Source organism: Triturus cristatus, chromosome 10 (genome assembly GCF_964204655.1).
Source record: "Triturus cristatus chromosome 10, aTriCri1.1, whole genome shotgun sequence".
Lineage (NCBI taxonomy): Eukaryota > Metazoa > Chordata > Amphibia > Caudata > Salamandridae > Triturus > Triturus cristatus.
Genome location: NC_140593.1, coordinates 37,061,266 through 37,081,397, shown reverse-complemented (window position 1 = coordinate 37,081,397; position 20,132 = coordinate 37,061,266).

Genomic DNA, 20,132 nt, shown 5'->3' with positions numbered 1-20,132 from the left:
GATACAAGGTATATTCACAACTTAATAGCTGTAGGAAGTGCAGTGCAGGACGATATTGTATAAAATTTAGTTTTTTCAGACAGGGTTTTAAGTATAGATTCCTCGGTACAGTATAAAAGGGACAAAAGAAAAAAAAGTGTGCCAGGTCTTGCGGAGACATATCGTCGCAGCCGCAAGCCGGCAACACTTGTCCACGATGAGATCCCCTAGGTACAGCCAGCAGAAAATGAAACAGATTAAACCTGAACCTGATCAGTAAGAAACGGTCATAACTGGACAGTTGCCAGGATAAATAGGGTTCCATGAGCAAGGTGCTTTTTACTAATACATGATTACGAACACTTTCTTTTTTTAGCTCACGTGATTCCCTATCTTGGATTCTAAGATCAATAAAAGCTTTCTTGACCGTTATAACATCCTGTTTAGTGATCGATTCAGGGGATAAAAAGAGTTCAGGGCGACCTAGATCAGCAAAGCACTTAAAAAGATACTTTAACCAGGGAACCTTCATCCTGTTGTCCCATGTGAGTGACTCTCTTAAAATAAGCTGGGTTAGTGGAATGTTATCATTTAACCAACAATTCATCCAGCATAACATGGGATTAACAGCATGTTCACTATATCTCACCATATACTGCACATACAAATCTATCAGTCACCCCTATGGCAGGCCTTATCAATCCTGAAGGCAGGGTGCTTGGTTATATGTGAGGGGGTGCCCAGGCATGAGCTGAGCCCCTCTGCAGCCTTCGGAATCTCTTCTCCAGGGTTGTCAGTAGTGCAGCCTGACCATATACTCTGAAGTGCATTATATCTTAAACGGTTAATGCTAACTTTGGACCCCAGTAACTGGTGTGAGAATATGATCCCACCCTTCTAGAGGGAGAGACATGACAGCACTGGTACACCCGGTAGAAACGTAATAGAGCCCTGGCATCACAAAATGGATGCTGCAGCCACAGACACAAGTCTGACCTCCTACTGCTGACTGAAACTCCGGCAGGGGAGGCCTGGACAATAGGTTTCCTGTCACAGGGAGGTGTAAACAACTCCCAGACAGGATTATGTGTATTTGGGCTGAGTGGGAGCACTCTCTGAGTGCTTTGAAGTCCTCCACTGGGGGCACACTTGGTGTCCCTGTCCATAGTCCAGCTCAAACCGGTTATGGGGCTTCCAGCCCCTGCTCTGGCACGAAACTGGACAATGGAAATGGGTGTAGCCACCCCTCTTTCCAAACCCTCCCATAGGTGGATCCCCAGAGTATGTCCAACCCCCTACCTTAGTACAAGTATGGGACCCCTTTCCTTAGGACTTTAGATTACCCTGGACGAAACTCTGCAACATATATCCTGGACCTTCGACTTTCTATTTCGACTAGAAGACAGAAGAAATCTCCCTTGGGGTCAAGGAGTGACTCCCCTGCTTGGGAGGCACCAACGAAGCATTTTGCCATTCTGCATCATCGAAGCTCCCGCCGGACTCCGAAGTATTTGCAGCCCAAGAAGAGGATTTCCAGACATCTCAGAGGCCGACCCGAGTCTCCAGCAAAGCTGAGACCCGCAGCCCTCGTGAGTAGCGTGAAACCGGAACTCCTGCTCACTGTGCATTTCTGCAAGTGCATTGACTTCTTGACGTCTCTTGAAGTCGTGCTTGGGCTAACTTGTAACCCCCACCTCGAGCACTGAATCCACCGAAGATTGTTGGCCTGGTCATTCCGAGTGATCCGTGGGCCGTCATTTTGTGTTTCGTCTCGAGGTTCCTTCGCGATCCCTGGTCCGTTGACTCGTGGGTCCCTGAGGGGGTAACTTTGCATTTCCTTGGGCTTCCCTGGTTGATCCAGACATGCCCTGACTCCCAACCAAGTGGTGAGTCTCCCAGACCTTGCTGATCTGCACCAAAGCATTTCTTCTCTTTCTGTGTGGGTTGCTGTTGCCAAGGCTTGTTGTGTCCAATCCAGGCACCAACGCTGCAGCACTCGACATCCTTTGCAGGACAGCTCGAATCCAGCTCCTGGTCATCCTTGACGCCTCCTGGTCCTCGTGGCTGAAGAGTCAAGCTGCACCTCTTTCACCTGAAAACAGTGGGGGTTAATTTGAAGAGTTCATTGTTGAAGTTTGTTTATTGAGAATCTTCTATCCGAACCCAAACACAGATGAGTATTAGCGCAGATCTCAGCTGTGACCATATTCTTTTCTGGACAGGATTGTATTTTTTCTTTTAACGTTTACTATTCAATTGAGATTAATTAACATATGTGAAAACTGTTAAATACCCATGGTATTCTGATTCTGAATGATTGCACTGAACTGTGATTCTGGTATAAATCTACTGTTTTTACGAATCTGGACAATTAAACTCTGAATAAAAATTTTAATAAAAAAAAAAAAGAAGGGCAAAGCATACAACAATAACCTAAAGTGTTGGTGATGCCAGGAACATGTGTTCCCACACCAGGATCACCCTCATCTGCACCGGGATCACACTCATCTGCACCAGGATCACCCTCATCTGCACCGGGATCACCCTCATCTGCAAGACGATCACACTCATCTGCACCAGGATCACCCTCATCCGCACCAGGATCACCCTCATCTGCACCAGGATCACCCTCATCCGCACCAGGATCGCCCTCATCTGTACCAGGATCACCCTCATCTGTACCAGGATCACCCTCATCTGTACCAGGATCACCCTCATCCGCACCAGGATCGCCCTCATCTGTACCAGGATCACCCTCATCTGTACCAGGATCACCCTCATCTGCACCGGGATCACCCTCATCTGCAAGACGATCACACTCATCTGTACCAGGATCACCCTCATCTGCACCAGGATCACCCTCATCTGCACCAGGATCACCCTCATCTGCACCAGGATCACCCTCATCTGTACCAGGATCACACTCATCTGCACCAGGATCACCCTCATCTGTACCAGGATCATCCCTCATCCGCACCAGGATCGCCCTCATCTGTACCAGGATCACCCTTATCTGTACCAGGATCACCCTCATCTTCACCAGGATCACCATCATCTGTACCAGGATCACCCTCATCTGTACCAGGATCACTCTCATCCACACCAGGATCACCCTTATCTGCACCAGCATCACCCTCATCTGCACCAGGATCACCCTCATCTGCACCAGGATCACCCTCATCTGCACCAGGAACACTCTTATCCACACTAGGAACCCCTTATCTACACCAACATCACCCTCATCTGCACCAGGATCACCATCATCTGCACCAGGATCACCATCATCTGCACCAGAATCACCCTCAACTGTACAAGGATCACCCTCATCTGCTGCAGGATCACACTCATCTGCACTAGGCTCAACCTCATCTGCACTAGGATCACACTCATCTGCACCAGGATCGACCTCATCCACACCAGGATCACCCTCATCTGCACCAGGATCACCCTCATCTGTACCAGGATCACCCTCATCTGCATCAGGATCACCATCATCTGCACCAGGATCACCATCATCTGCACAAGGATCACCCTCATCTGCACCAGGATCACACACTCATCTGCACCAGGATCACCCTCATCTGCACCAGGAACACCCTCATCCACACTAGGATCACCCTCATCTGCACCAGGATCACCCTCATCCGCACCAGGATCACCCTCATCCGCACCAGGATCACCCTCATCCGCACCAGTACCACCCTCATCGCAGCAGGATCACCCTCATCTGCAACAGGGTCACCATCATCTGCACCAGGATCACCCTCATCTGCACTAGGATCACACTCTCATCTGCACCAGGATCACCCTCATCTGCACCAGGATCATCCTCATCTGCACCAGGATCACCCTCATCTGCACCAGGAACACCCTTATCCGCACTAGGAACCCCTTATCCACACCAGCATCATCCTCATCTGCACCAGGATCACCCTTCTCTGCACCAAATTCACCCTCATCTGCACCAGTACCACCCTTATCGCAGCAGGATCCCCCTTATCCGCACCAGGATCACCCTTCTCTGCACCAAATTCACACGCATCCACACCAGGAACACACTCATACGCACCAGGACCACCCTCATCTGCACCAAGATCATCCTCATCTGCACCAGGATCACCCTCATTCGCACCAGGATCACCCTCATCTGTACCAGGATCAGCCTCATCCGCACCAGGATCACCCACATCTGCACCAGGATCACCCTCATCTGTACCAGGATCAGCCTCATCGGCACCAGTATCACCCTCATTTGTACCAGGATCAGCCTCATCGGCACCAGGATCACTCTCATCCGCACCAGCATCAGCCTCATCCGCACCAGGACCACCCTCATCCGCACCAGGATCACACACTGATCTGCACCAGAATCACCCTCATCCGTACCAGGATCACACTCATCTGCAAGACGATCACACTCATCCGCTCCAGGATCACCCACATCCGCACCAGGATCACCCTCATCTGCTCCAGGATCACACTCATCTGTACAAGGATCACCCTCATCCGCTCCAGGATAACACTCATCTGTACCAGGATCACACTCATCTGTACCAGGATCACCCTCATCTGCACCAGGACCACCCTCATATGCAAGATGATCACACTCATCTGTACCGGGATCACCCTCTACCGCACCAGGATCACCCTCATCCGCAGCAGGATCACCCTCATCTGCAACAGAATCACCATCATCTGCACCAGGATCACCCTCATCTGCACTAGGATCACACTCATCTGCACAAGGATCATCCTCATCTGCACCAGGATCACCCTCATCTGCACCAGGAACACCCTTATCCGCACTAGGAACCTCTTATCCACACCAGCATCATCCTCATCTGCACCCGGATCACCCTTCTCTGCACCAAATTCACCCTCATCTGCACCAGTACCATCCTTATCGCAGCAGGATCACCCTTATCCACACCAGGATCACCCTTCTCTGCACCAAATTCACCCGCATCCACACCAGGAACACACTCATACGCACCAGGACCACCCTCATCCGCACCAGGATCACCCTCATCTGTACCAGGATCAGCCTCATCTGCACCAGGATCACCCTCATCTGCACCAGGATCACCCTCATCTGTACCAGGATCAGCCTCATCGGCACCAGGATCACCCTCATCTGCACCAGGATCATCCTCATCTGCACCAGCATCAGCCTCATCCGCACCAGGACCACCCTCATCCGCACCAGGATCACACACTCATCTGCACCAGAATCACACCCATCCGCACCAGGACCACCCTCATCCGCACCAGGATCACACACTCATCTGCACCAGAATCACACTCATCTGCACCAGCTTCACACTCATCTGCAAGACGATCACACTCATCCGCTCCAGGAGCACCCTCATCCGCACCACGATCACCCTCATCCGCTCCAGGATCACACTCATCTGTACCAGGATCACCCTCATCCGCTCCAGGATCACACTCATCTGTACCAGGATCACTCTCATCTGCACCAGGACCACCCTCATCTGCAAGACGATCACACTCATCTGTACCAGGATCACCCTCTACCGCACCAGGATCACCCTTATCCGCAGCAGGATCACCCTCATCTGCACCAGGATCATCCTCATCTGCACCAGGATCACCCTCATCTGCACCAGGATCACCCTCATCTGTACCAGGATCACACACTCATCTGCACCAGGATCACACCCTCATCTGCACCAGGATCACCCTCATCTGCACCAGGATCACACTCATCCGCACCAGGATCACCCTCATCTGCACCAGGATCACCCTTGTCTGCACCAGGATCACCCTCATCTGCACCAGGATCACACCCTCATCTGCACCAGGATCACCCTCATCTGCACCAGGATTACATCTGCACCAGGATCACCCTCATCTGCACCAGGATAGCCCTCATCTGCACCAGGATCACACCCTCATCTGCACCAGGATCACCCACATCTGCACCAGAATCATACACTCATCTGCACCAGGATCACACCCTCATCTGCACCAGGATCACCCTCATCTGCACCAGGATCACACACTCATCTGCACCAGAATCACACTCATCCGCACCAGGACCACCCTCATCTGCACCAGGATCACACACTCATCTGCACCAGAATCACACTCATCTGCACCAGCTTCACACTCATCTGCAAGACGATCACACTCATCCGCTCCAGGAGCACCCTCATCCGCACCACAATCACCCTCATCCGCTCCAGGATCACACTCATCTGTACCAGGATCACCCTCATCCCTACAGGATCACACTCATCTGTACCAGGATCACTCTCATCTGCACCAGGACCACCCTCATCTGCAAGACGATCACACTCATCTGTACCAGGATCACCCTCTACCGCACCAGGATCACCCTTATCCGCAGCAGGATCACCCTCATCTGCACCAGGATCATCCTCATCCGCACCAGGATCACCCTCATCTGCACCAGGAACACCCTCATCTGCACCAGGATCACCCTAATCTGTACCAGGATCACACACTCATCTGCACCAGGATCACACCCTCATCTGCACCAGGATCACCCTCATCTGCACCAGGATCACACTCATCCGCAACAGGATCACCCTCATCTGCACCAGGATCACCCTCGTCCGCACCAGGATCACCCTCATCTGCACCAGGATCACACCCTCATCTGCACCAGGATCACCCTCATCTGCACCAGGATTACATCTGCACCAGGATCACCCTCATCTGCACCAGGATAGCCCTCATCTGCACCAGGATCACACCCTCATCTGTGCCAGGACCACCCTCATCTGCACCAGGATCACCCTCATCTGCACCAGGATCACCCTCATCTGCACCAGGATCATACACTCATCTGCACCAGGATCACACCCTCATCTGCACCAGGATCACCCTCATCTGCACCAGGATCACACTCATCCGCACCAGGATCACCCTCATCTGCACCAGGATCACCCTCGTCCGCACCAGGATCACCCTCATCTGCACCAGGATCACACCCTCATCTGCACCAGGATCACACACTCATCTGCACCAGGATCACACCTTCATCTGCACCAGGATCACACCCTTATCTGCACCAGGATCACCCTCATCTGCACCAGGACCACCCTCATCTGCACCAGGATCCCACACTCATCTGCAACAGGATCACCCTTCTCTGCACCAAATTCACCCTCATCTGCATTCTGATTCGTTTTTAATCCTATAAAAATATTTTTTTCACCACAGATTTACAAAAATGTATCTTCATAACTAGAGAAATCTATTTGAAATTTTGAACAGTTCAGTTCATAGTTATTTCAGTGTTCTGTACCCAAACTACATCTTCTTGCGTTGTGGTTATCTCTGGGCATGACTGTGTCTACTGGGCACCGGTACCCTGCCCCTGTGGCCTCTGGGCACTGTCTATAGTTGTGCCCTAGGCATGGACCATGATCTGCATATGTGCCTAGAACTTTTGATCACAGTGAAGTTGGGCATAGGGGATGGGCAATGGTGATATCCATTAGATTAAGCACAATAACGATAAGTAGCTGGCGTTTCTAAAACATGAAACAAGTGCCAGCCTCTAAAACAACTGACTTCTTAAAACCTTTAATGGTTTTGCCCACCAAAGCTTCTTGGTGGCCGTGCCAGATAGAGAATCCTGAAGCCAGGCCTCTTGTAGGTGCTGCCACCTTCAAACCCTTTCCATTCCTCCCACCACCAGTCTCTGCTTCTCACAGAGGGAATGTATCCAACTAGCCACGCCTGCACCTGCCCCGGGATACCGTAGCAAACAGTGAGTTCCCCAGGCCCAGCCCGCAGATCTTTTATATGTGAATTGCCTGGGCAGACAGAGCACTGTGGTAGTGCGCAGCAGGCACTATAAACGGGGTATTTTTACGACAGCAAAGCGCCTCACTGATCCGCGCCGTGTGGAGAGCTCTGTATGTGTGATTAATGCATTTTAGTGCAGTGATGAGAACCCCAGCATTAAAATGAGTCTGTCTAACAACTGATGCACAGTACTGGCAGGACAGCCATTGCTTGTTCAGATTCATGCACCTCTTTGGAGGCATTCAGTTCCTTCTTGGAGTGGGTAATGGAAAAGGCACAGACAGGGGGGTCCATTCCTCTCACTACTCTGAGGTGCTGGCAGCCTTTGCAGCTACAACTTAACAACCCTACAACACAAAGACTCCTTTGGAATAGGAAAAGACAAGATTGACATTCTTGGGGATTGAGCTGGACTTCACAGAAGAGGGTCCCACTTGCCGGCAGAAAAGATAACCTACTTTGCAGTTGCAATACGCTGGGTGCTGACAAAGGAGAACGTAACGCTGACAGACACTCAGAAGCCACTTTGCAAACTCAATTTTGCACCCAGGTAAGTAGAGTTTTTGCACATAACTGGCAGGGGCTATGGCAGGCAATACCGGGAGGCACCATTTTGTAAGTGTGGGGGCAGGGCTGAAAGAGGACCTGCAGATGTGTTTGGGTGTTTTTAAGGTTTCAGTGGAGTCAGACTCCTGTGGAGAGCACATGAACAGTCAGAGCAGTTCAGGGATGCATCAAGCAGGGGAGGTTTTGCAGCAACACTGGTGTCAGGGCATGGCCTTCTTGACACACATCCGACATATCACAGCTTTGGAGCTCTTTCATGTGGTGTCATTGGTATTGTGGTCAGGTCACTTTGCCATCAAGAGATTGGTCATATGACCTAACACCATGGCAGCTGGCACGCAACTAAAATTAAAAGAAGGTAAAAGTCTTGAAGGCTCAAGCAGCAAAGGAACACCGAATGTCGGGCTTTGTGCCAGGGTGCTCTGCTCCCACAGGAAGATGACTTCCTGGGTGTAGTGTCCCTGCATGGACACGTTCTAGTGTTCTAACATGTGGTGATACGCTGTACACCCACCCACCACAGACGTCACTGGGTCAGGTGACGCTGTTAATAAAAAAGGCCGAGCGCACGTGCTCGTGGCCATTCCCACTATCCCCAACTATGTGTCAGCGTCAGTCATTTCCCCTAGCATGAGGGCCTAAGGCCCAACATTACAATGGCGACGAGGAGTCTATGCCCCAGCGTGCAGCAGCCCAGCTAATATGCAGGGGGGAGAGAGCGGACTGCGTGAAGGCTCCCAGCAGGCGAGAAGCGCCCGGTCGCCGCAGGGCATGTGAAGAGCCCCAGGCGCGAAGACGGCGATCGGAGCCCACCGCACCGCCGCGAAGTCCTGCGGGTGTGCAAGCCGCCCCGGAGGGAAAAGCGAGGAAGTCGGGTGCCCACCCCGACCCCGTCGCGTGGCTGCCGTGACCCCGGTGGGGGATCGCCCCGAACAAAGAGCGGACCAATCGGAGCCCACCCGCATCGGCCGCGACGTGCCCGGTGAAGGAGGAGAGGAGCGGACCGATCGGAGCCCACCCGCATCGGCCGTGACCCGGCAAGTGGCGCAAACCACGCGGAGCCCACCCGTGTGGGAAAAGAGGCCCGCCGGCCAAAAGGTGAGGAGCTGCACGAAAAGTAACGGCCACGGTCCGCGGGAGCCCACCCCACGTCCGAGAGTGTGGAGGAGATCCCCGCAAGTGGAGGGAACCAAGCGGATCCCACCCGCTTGGTGGCGAAGCCCTGCCGGGTATGACTGGCCCGCAAAGGAAGGCAGTCCGATGAGGTCGGAAGCGGAGCCCACCCGCAGTCAGGAAACGACAGTAGCACCCTCCCCGCCGCGCAGCGTATAGAAGGAGAGGCTGCTGCGGCGGGGTGCGGGAAAAGAAAAGGAAGTACCCGGCCCGCGGCTGGAGAAGAGCTACACTAGCACCTTTCCCCCCCCCCGTGCAACCCGTGTAGAGTGAAGGCTGCCGCAGGGGGCGGGAAGTGATTGAATACAGGCGCACCGGAGCGCCGCTAAGGCACTGAAGGTGCAGTGTGTCACCCTCCCTCCCTACACGGATAGAAAGGAAGCATACGGGGAGGTGCAGAAACGCCGAGGTAGACGGCGAGTCTCACCCCTCCCCACTGAAAACAGACAATAGGTTCTGCTCACCTGCTGTGGTGCGGGGCAGCCGTCGGGTCGAGGAGCAAGACACCGGGGAAATCCTGAAGAGAGGTGTGAAGGTCCGAGAGCCCCCACACAGCCGAGTGAAGAAATGACTGGTATCTAGCTCTTAACGGAAGAGTGGAGCAAAGCCTGCAGCTTAACAAAACTACCATGACAGCAAAAGGAAGTCGGATTCAGGCAGCACTGCCACCTAGTGGCCAACTCGCGGAACTGCACCCGCTGATCGAGTAAAGTGCAGCTCACTGTCAATGCCTGTGCCCCCCTGCCTCTACATAAATAAATGCAAAGGGCTGGTGGTGTCCTGCACTCCACTGTTCTGCCTGGCTCCAGCTCCCCTCCACGGCCCGACTCCGGAGAAGCCTGGAAAGTGAAAGACAACACGGCAGAAAAGTTTAGCAGCAAAGAGGGTTGCTGCTGAATGAAGGGAGAAGCAACACTACCATCTAGTGGCCGGCTCCAGCAACTGAACTGGAAGCAATGCAAACAGCATGTTCAAAGGCAGCAAAACAAGGGGAAGCCATGGAGGCAGACGACAGTGTGCCGGAGGGATGCAGCGCCATCCCACAGCGACAAGGAGAAAAGGGAAACGGTGTCAAGCCACATCCACCCCAGCGAGGACTGCGCTGTCGCCGCATCAAGTGGAGCGAACCCTCGAGAGAGCGAACGGACTCAGCGCAGATGTACCCCGGACGCGGAAGGTACACAGCAGCGCCTACAGGAGAGGAACCCGCTGAAGAGGATGGGCGCAGCAAGTATTCGACACTGACGTGCAAGGATGCAGAGGCACACCCAGTGGCGCCAAGAAGCCACCACATCAAGAGATCACGGTACAAGGAGCAACGCTACACTGAAGATGTACCACGACGGTACGAAGAGTAGCACGCACCAGCGCCTGACAAGGCAGCAAACACAGGTAGTCACACGACGTGACACACCTCGTGAAGCCGACCAGCCAAATGGTCGCACCACAAAGGCCAAGCCGACCAGCCAAATGGTCGCACCACAAAGGCCAAGCCGACCAGCCAAATGGTCGCACCACAGAAGCCAACCCGCCAGGGGTTGCAAAAGGAGGTGACCGACGCACGGGTCAGTGAAACTACAGAGCAAGAGGTCTGATGACAAGACCGAAGGTATCCTGCCAGTGATCGGCAGAGTGGACCGTCAAGGACCAAGAGTATGGCCCCACGAACTTCAAGAACCAAAGTAGCTGGTGAAAAGGAGAAGACGAAGAGAAGGTCACGACCCTAACTCGGAATGCTGAGGAAGATGGAGAGAGTGTCCTCGGACGAGGACAAGACCAGGGGGAACACGTGCAGAGTGCGCGCGCTGCATGGTGAAGCCTGGCCAGACCAAGTGGAGAACAGAGACGGTCCAGAGTAGGTCGTGAAGCGAAGGGATGAAGATATCAGAGTGGCATGTCCGCCACTACAAGAAAGGAAGAAAGAAGATATCGGAGTGGCACGTTTGCCACTACAAGAAAAGAAGAAAGAAGATATCGGAGTGGCACGTTTGCCACCACAAGAAAAGAACGAAGATGACATCGGAGTGGCACGTTTGCCACTACAAGAAAAAGGGGAAAGAAAGAGATCTGAGTGGCACGGTTGCCACTGCAAGAAAAGGAGAAGTCAGAGTGACTCGACACCCTCACGGAGATGAGAACCGAGGAAAGAGAGAGGAGTGTGGCAAGACTACTCACACCTCGAAGATGAGGAAGGCAACAAGTGCCAGAACATGGAGAACAAGTCCTGAGAACACCCGTGGCACGGAGAGAAGACCATCTGCTTGATGATGCTTTTAGCACACCTGGGATCTGCAGAGGTGAGCAGGCCGGACTATTCAGAACATCCACATTTGGGGTCACACGGACACTGGACGACGCCAGCCGTGGTGACTCAGGGGCAAAGGCCTCAGGGATGCCAGTGAGAGAGCGTCCCCGCGACGAGAGATGGTCATCAGCCGCCCTTCAGCAAAGGTCCCAGGAGGATGAAGACATCGCGCGCGAAGACAGGAGCCAACAGCTACCCTCCAGGTCTGACTGCGGAATCTGAGGTGAGACTTGTCGTCTCCTCCGCACCCGCACTAATCGGCATGGGAGTAACACGACAGGACACTCAGCCCAGGACAAATCTGGTGAAGAGGGCCTCAGGGATATCCCGTGGCAGGGGAACACCTGCGAGAGGGGCATCCTGGTGAGAGGGGTGTCTTGCACACAATCCATCTTTTGCAAAACAGAACACACGCCACAGATAAAGAAAAGGACAGGACTGAAAGATGAACGGCAACAGCTAGCGGTGAACCACAAGAACTTCAACTGCGTTTGTCGCCATGGAAGTAAAGTGAAGGAAAGACTGTGAGGACAACTTCAAGGCAGAGCCGTCAACAGACAGGATCCATCGAGCACCCATGGCTGGTGCCAGAGTGAACTGGTGGTCTCCGCGACAGGAAGAACATCGTCGGCGACAGGAAGAACATCGTCTGTGACTCCAAGCAGCTGAAGCGTGAGCGACTCTGTAGAAGTTTTGGTCACTGTATTACATGTGTATATCTTTCTTTCTCCCACAGGTTGAATTGTGACTTTGGGTTTTGTCATTAAAAGTTGGGAGGGATGTAGTGTCCCTGCATGGACACGTTCTAGTGTTCTAACGTGTGGTGATACGCTGTACACCCACTACCACAGACGTCACTGGGTCAGGTGACGCTGTTAATAAAAAAGGCCAAGCGCACGTGCTCGTGGCCATTCCCACTATCCCCAACTATGTGTCAGCGTCAGTCATTTCCCCTAGCATGAGGGCCTAAGGCCCAACATTACACTGGGGGGATGCTGCTCTGCCTGGAACAGAGACCACGCCACCCTCCTTGAATCCTCTGGTAGGAATAAAACTAAGACATCACCACATCCCTCCGTGGAAGTACAGGGGAGGAACAACCCTCATGGCTGTCTTCCCACACACACAGCATACCGTGGCTTGACACCTCCGTCTCTAGCGTATTGTCCGTTTTCTGTGTTGGTGGCCATTGTCAGTTCTTTTTGGCCCCAAGGTTGATGAAACATTCTAGGCTTCACTGTACGGTAGGTTTTCAAAATCTTGTCCCTCTAGTGGTCGGGGCTCTGTGTGCAGAGGAGGAGGAGTAGAAACAGATATTAGCCGAGGAGCAGCCATTGCGCACCTGTGTGCGCTGGGACAGATATTTGCAGCAGGAGTCAGGGGGCTCTAGGAGTACCCATAGTAGAGGTTGAACAGCACTGCTTGGAGCAGACCTGATGTAGCGAGGCACCAATCACCCTCTACCCCCGACACCCACTCTGTGCAGACTGGCATCCATGTAACTAGGGTGACGAATGCCCTGGATTTCCCTGGACGGTCTCAGATTTGCAAAACCTGGACCGGAGTCCCCATACGTTCCCGAAAATGAAGTTGATGGCAGAGGGCAGGGTGAGTGTGCACATTGAAATGTTGAGCTCGCTCACTTTAGCACCGACCCCTCTTCATTGAATCAGAGAATGCTCAGAAGTGCTGGCAGGGGGCACAACCTCGTGAAGCAGCAGAGCTGGGATTAAAGAGGGCTGACGTAGAGTAGGCGGAGACCCCTGTTAAACCCAGGTTTTGCAGACTTCGATCTGGGCTTTAACACAGCATGGGTGAACGGAAAGCGATAGGTGTTATTTAATTAAAAAATATATATTTTTGTGTTATTTCAGAACCTTTCAACATGCTTTGCATAATTCAGACAGCTGTTGGAAAAACATCCCTGAAAGTTATATTTTCTTTCCTAGGGAATACAAGTTATCAGCATTTTGGAGTTATGTGGTCTCTCCAACACCATTGTTCCACAGTAACACATAGGCACATCCAGTCCAGGTTTTATCATTTGCTTTCTGGCATGTGTGGCTATTTTTTTTCTCAATAAAGTATTCCAACTCTGAAGATGCAAGAGAACCACCTTAAAACCGCTGCTCCAGTGAGTGGGGTACCTTTGCAAGTCCTTTCCGTGACCTAGACAGAACTCTCTGAAATGAACCAAAACGCAGAGCTTCCCGCACTCGTCTTTACTGCCCATATATCTAGCCGGGGTCATTGACATCTAGACTGTGCCAATGCAGTAATTCTTCTGTCAGTGTGGGCTCTCACTGTAGCCCCTCTGTTTTCATGATAGGTGAGTGACAACATATAATCCTACTTCTAGGTTTGTGGCATGTCCCAATTTTTGAGTCCAAAAGGCAGTCTACCTCAATGTAAGGTATGTGCCTCTGGCTTTGTTACTGGTCTGCAGTCGCACTTAATATCCTTTCACCTCGCAGATCAGTGAGTCTCTGTCCTATATCATTAATTGCCTGTACTTTTAACTTTGGGCACTGCAGGTTCATTTATTTTCCGAGGATAATACTGGGACTGAGGCAAAGAGCTGGAGGATCAAGAGAGAGTTTGACAAAGAGAAAGAAGAAAGCTATTCAGTAATGAACAAGGGGCTGACCCAAAGCTCTCTCCATACACATACTGATGTGCTGGTTACAGTGCTGTGTGCAACAGCTAAAACGGCCTGTAGGGAAAACAAAAACAAGCATTGGCATAGCCAATAGGTCTCGCCTTTGGGACCTTATAAGTGTTTAGCCATGCAACAGTTGCATAACTAAACACTTATAAGGTCCCAAAAGCGAGACCTATTGGCTATGCCAATGCTTGTTTTAACTGCTGCAATCTATTGAAGCCTCACGAGAACATCAAAGCGGCCGTGCGGCCGCTAAAGTGATAGTAATCGTGCTTTAGCGGCGCGCGCGCCCGCGCACATGCACTGTAGCTCTAGGCTGGCCTGGTAGCACTTTTTGGAGCCCTCTCAATAAGTCTCGCCAGAGCAGCGCATGCGCTGGGTCAGGCGAGACCTAAAAAGGAGGTGCATGTGCACACGTTTATTGTGTTTGTTTTATGTATACCACTAATCACAACAGTCTAGCAATTTCAACAGTAACATGTAAGCATCACTGAACTAGGTGCTTCCCTTCATATTTACCCTCGAAGAACAAAAGGCTGAGTTGGCTTTAAAATTCAAACATGCAACCTTTTGCTTACTCCCAGGGTACCCACAGTATGAACATTAGGGACTGAACGATCTTACAAGTTGTATTTGGTGACTAAATGTATCTGCTGGCAGAGTGGCATGGGGCGCAAGGTGTCTACTGCAGAGACCTATGCATATCTAGCAGTTGATAGAATGTTATAGCTCAGGTTGTTGAGGCACTTGCTGCAGACGTTTGTTTGATTAGTTGGCCATAAGTTTCAATGGCCACAACAAATCTTTCTTGGTTTATGCAACAGCTGCAAAGCTCTGCAAAAAACCTGCTGCTCATGTTTGAATCATATTAAGCTAGCAGGGTGGCTTCCACTGTTTCTTTCACAGACTTTTGTGCAACATAAAAGTAAAAATTCATCTTCTGGAAAATAGTTCCATTAGGAGGCATGTTATACAGAGAGTGCACTCTCCCTTTTTGCGTCACAGCACACCTTTAACCCAGTGCAGCAGGTGCAAACTGGGACAGTTTGCCCTATTGTAAATAATGCGCTGCCGTGAGGCCAGGCCAGCAGGTGGGTGCACATCCCCTTGCAAGGGGGTGTAGCAAGTGACTGCACCTCCTTTCATGGGTCTAGACCTCCACCCAGAGGGCTATACTCAGGGAGCGCACTCACTGTGTGCCACTTTTTGTGGTAGACCGTCAGAGCACCTCGTGGCAGTCTTTGTCTCAACAGCCATGTCTATAACGGTGCAGGTGCAGAGGAAAAGTATTTTCCCAATTACATGGGCCCGTTGGACATACTCATAATGCTACTGATGTAGCGCCTAAAGGTTTTGAAATTTGTAGGGGTGCATCATATTCACCGTTAGTTGGCACCCGCACATAATCGATGTATATTTAGATGTGTCGTGCGAAAGGTATTAAGAAATGTATTAGCTATATCACAACATAGAAGTGTTAAAAATGTGAACACATATTGTGAATGTATTCAGTAAAATGCATGACGATTAGTTTTCGTTCAATGCAATGTATTAGTTTAAATGTGTGACATGATTAAAAAATTACTTATGTAGGTCGCTTATTCGTGTATGTGAAAGTAAAAGCACTAATGCTTAGAATGTGATTTATTAGCGTGTTTAACTGAGTAGAGGCCCGAATGCACATATATCGTTGAGAAGAAAGGCCTGTTATTTCTTATGTTAGCTGAATGCGGTAGGCCGCAATGATTTATTCTGGTAGGGGTTTTGGGCTGCAGTAAATTGTAAAGTTTAAAGATGCGAAGTATTTTTCCATCCCATGATCTCACCGCAGGTGCAAGGACAGTTGGTTCGTTAGTAGAAAAGGTCTTTGTCTAAGAGTTGAATTATGGAGGAAGTCAGACATGGGAGTACTTTGGAATGTGCCAATCGCAACTCCTAGGCGGACGGTGTCTGGGACTCAAGGCCAAGCTGATGGACGATGGAGGATGGACAGCTCGGGATGGAAATTTACTGGAAGAAGACCTGGCCGAGGAGGTGTGCCGGAGGGCGTGTTCTATGATTTGGGGTTCTGTATTAGGGACAGCGCCCCGTGGGTTGAGCGGAGAGATGAGGTAGGCGAGGAGCTAGAAGGAGCATTTTAGATCAAGCTCTCTAAGTGCAGACTTCTTAGGAAGTTTCACTTCTGACACCTTTTCACGATTTCTTGGGTCTTAAGGGAATGTTAAGCAGGGATGTCATCTAGCATAGAGTAGGGACAGAGATGCTTTTGATTAATGATTCCTAATATCGACATTGGTTTGGTAGTTATCTACCTCATGCTTTTAGAAGTTGTACTCTTGTTTATATTTAGTCGAATGCGGATTCTTCGTAGAGTAGCATTTGTGTTAGTGCCTATTTACTTGTTGTGCCTTGTGCTAAGGTGCCAATATCTGCAGATGTTCTTGTTGATAATAAAATCCCGAGAACAATAGAGATTGAGTTTCGAGTCCTTAATTATGTCAAATTGCGGAAAGTATTCTCTGATAATTGTGTTTGCTCCCTCCACGCTATTGGGCAAGTAAAAAGGTTCAATCGACCAGAGTGGGTTCTTGGAGACTAATGGAAAACAAGAAAATTGGGCCCCAGCAGTTGGTAGCAGAGTTGGATGGTTACTTCCGATAGCGAGGGACGATTAGAATAGGATAAATGATCCTTGAGACCCATAGACGATAAGTGATGGTGAATCATCAGACGGTGAGCAGCAGACGACGGCGGATGATGAACAATGACGGCGAGTAGCAGTGCGGCAGGAAGCAGCAGTTCATGGAGTGAGTATGAATAGGATGAGACGTTGTAGATTGCTGTGTTGATTTGTTGTGTGATGTCTTGCGGAGTTGGAGTGAATGTTGAGTGATTGTGAGATCAGACTGTGAGCGCGCGCAGCCCGGGAATTGTGGTGTAGAAGACACCCGTGGTAGATTTTGTTGACCACCCAAAGGAGATCGTGAGGTACCATCGATCACCTGGACCGAGATAGGGGGAGCGAATGTGTGAGTGCATGACAACTCGACGCTGGTCGTGGGTTGCTGTGTGTGGATTTGAGTATTTGTAACCTATCAGAGGCGATCTGTCTGGCCGGACGGGGACAGACAGTTGCCAACCGAGGTCAACAATTTCGAGAGACTGTGGACGAACAGTCAGAGGCTGTGGACGGACAGCCAGAAAAGTCAGTGTATGAATGGGACGAGTGCAGGCGAGACGTAAAGCGTAAGGAAAGGGAACTGCTGCGAACAAAGGAAGGTGACGTCAGAGAGGGTCGCGCTGTGATAGGCTGGTTGGTGTTAGTCACGGTGTTATTGGAGGGTTCGACATCAAGAGGTAAACAGAGTGTGGGATCGAATTTTGTCAATCATGAAGTGTTTTAAGGTTTTTCGAGAACTGTGTAGAGGTGACAAACATGTGGTTACTCGAGAGGGAGAAGAAGCCCCTCCTGAGGATACTCCAGCACATTACATGGCAAAGAATGTGGGATTGCATACGATAATTTGGCTTGAGAATTGGCATAAAATGACTCAAAGTGAAGGAGAATTAGCATTCCCGAGGTATGGCTCATTCAGGTTAGCAGTGTTGTACCAGTTGAAGTCTGTGTTGGCGTCTTTACGACCTTTGCCAAGGCCAACGCAATTTGAAGCACTACATGCGTGGATTAGAGCAGCGCATGATAGAGAAAGAGGGAGAAATCAGGAAAGGGTGAAAAAGTCGATCAGGGCTTTTCAGGATGCCAGATGAGATGCAGCGGAGAAAAGATGGAGAGTACAAGCAATAGAGGGAGATAGACTGTATCCCTTATTGATCACCTCGGAGGGGATAAAGAACGTAAAGTCAGATGATGAGGATGATAGTGATACTGATGATAGCCTATTGGAGAGGTTGTTATCAGAGAAACCACCTCCGTATAACCCAGAGGTCCCAGAAGAGACGTTGGTTCAGATAGAAGAGACTAGAGGAGTAACAATCCAACCAGAGACGAGGGTAGAAGGAAGGATCTCGATAGGAACAGAGAGTACAAGGAGCCAGTCTGTGGCTAGCGTAAAGATTGAGAGAGATGTGAGGTTACCGGATGCTCTAAAGGTACCGGTCACTATTGGACCTATTGTTTCGATTTACCACCCAGATTCAGAGGAGGTTGCGAACCCAGAGCAGACAGCCGAGGGGGTAAGGAGAGAGGCCGCAGGAAGTGGCCTAGTGGGTGGAATGGCCCGGACTCCAAACCCTATAGAATGGAGTACACCATTGCCAGCCATGTCAGACTCATCTAGGGAACAAGGAGAACAGAGACCAGAGAGGCCGAGGTCTCTGATGGAGTCGAGATCAGATTTACGATCATGGGTACCACCAGTGGGAAACCAAAGCCCAAGAGTGAGGACAGCGGAGAGAGAGCGGGTCATTTTCATGAACCGGTCCGCTCCAATGGGTATACCAGAAGAGAGTAGGTCACAGGAGCAGGAATGTGAGGACAGTGATAGAGAAGGGGTAGTCTGCCGAGAAGTGCTGAGAGGAACCCTGAAAGGGGGGATGATAGATGTAGTAAGGTTAAAGGCGGAAGTGGATGAGATAATAGGTGGAAACTTACCCCTTGAGAAAATATTAATATATGGACCAGATGAATTACTCTTCGTAGCGAAGGATGTGAATCGGAAGGCACGAGTTGCACATGAGAAATTGTCAGAATTGGCTCAGCGATATGAGGTGGATCTGTCCAAGACTAAAACATTGCAAGGAAGTCATAGGTTGCAGTACAGTGACCAGGAACTGGAGGAGAAAAGGGTTACTGGACTGAGGTCCCACAGCAGAGATCTGATCACAGCCATGCATGCATGGATGATGCTTGATAAATGGGAAGAAAGGTGGTCCAAGAAGAAAAGCTCTAGGAGAACGATAGGAGAGACCCCACCTCCGGGTGGAGGGGTGTCGGAGATAAGGAATTTCCCTTTAAGGGAAGTGCAGAATGGAGGATACGTGCATGTACCCTGGAGCAGGGGTGATTTGGCGGCGTTTACCAATGATTTTCCCCGGCTTAGGGAGAAGCCCGCAGAGCGGTATAAGCAGGTTGACCGCTTTGTTAAGATCTCGAAGGTATAGTGGATCGATCTGAATACCTTATTTGATATTGTGGTTCTGGGAGATTTGTGGGCAGCATGCAAGATTGCCATTGAGTGGCTGATTTACGAGCCTGATAGGAACGCGATCATGAATGGTCCGTCACCGCTAGTGATGAGGAAGTACGAGCAAGTGATTACTTGGTTGAAGTCGAAGGTCTCACCACAAGACATCGATTGGGTGAAGATAGACAGGACAGTGCAGGAACCTAAGGAGACGGTACATGAATTCTATGAGAGACTCTTGCAGGATTTTAAGCAGTACAGTGGCCTAGATGCGTTGGACACGAAAGATATGGGACAGTTTGTTTCAAAGTTTGTGTTGGGATTGAGGCCAGAGGTTAGTCTCATGATACTACGTCAAAAGGGGGAGAGAGGGGGACCGGGAGCTAATTATTGGTCCAGTGCCTATGCTCCGAAAAATCAATGAGGTATTCACAAGGGAGGCACTGTTCCGTGGTGGATGTGGTCAAGGAGCGACCAGTGTCCACCAAAGGGTTGGAGG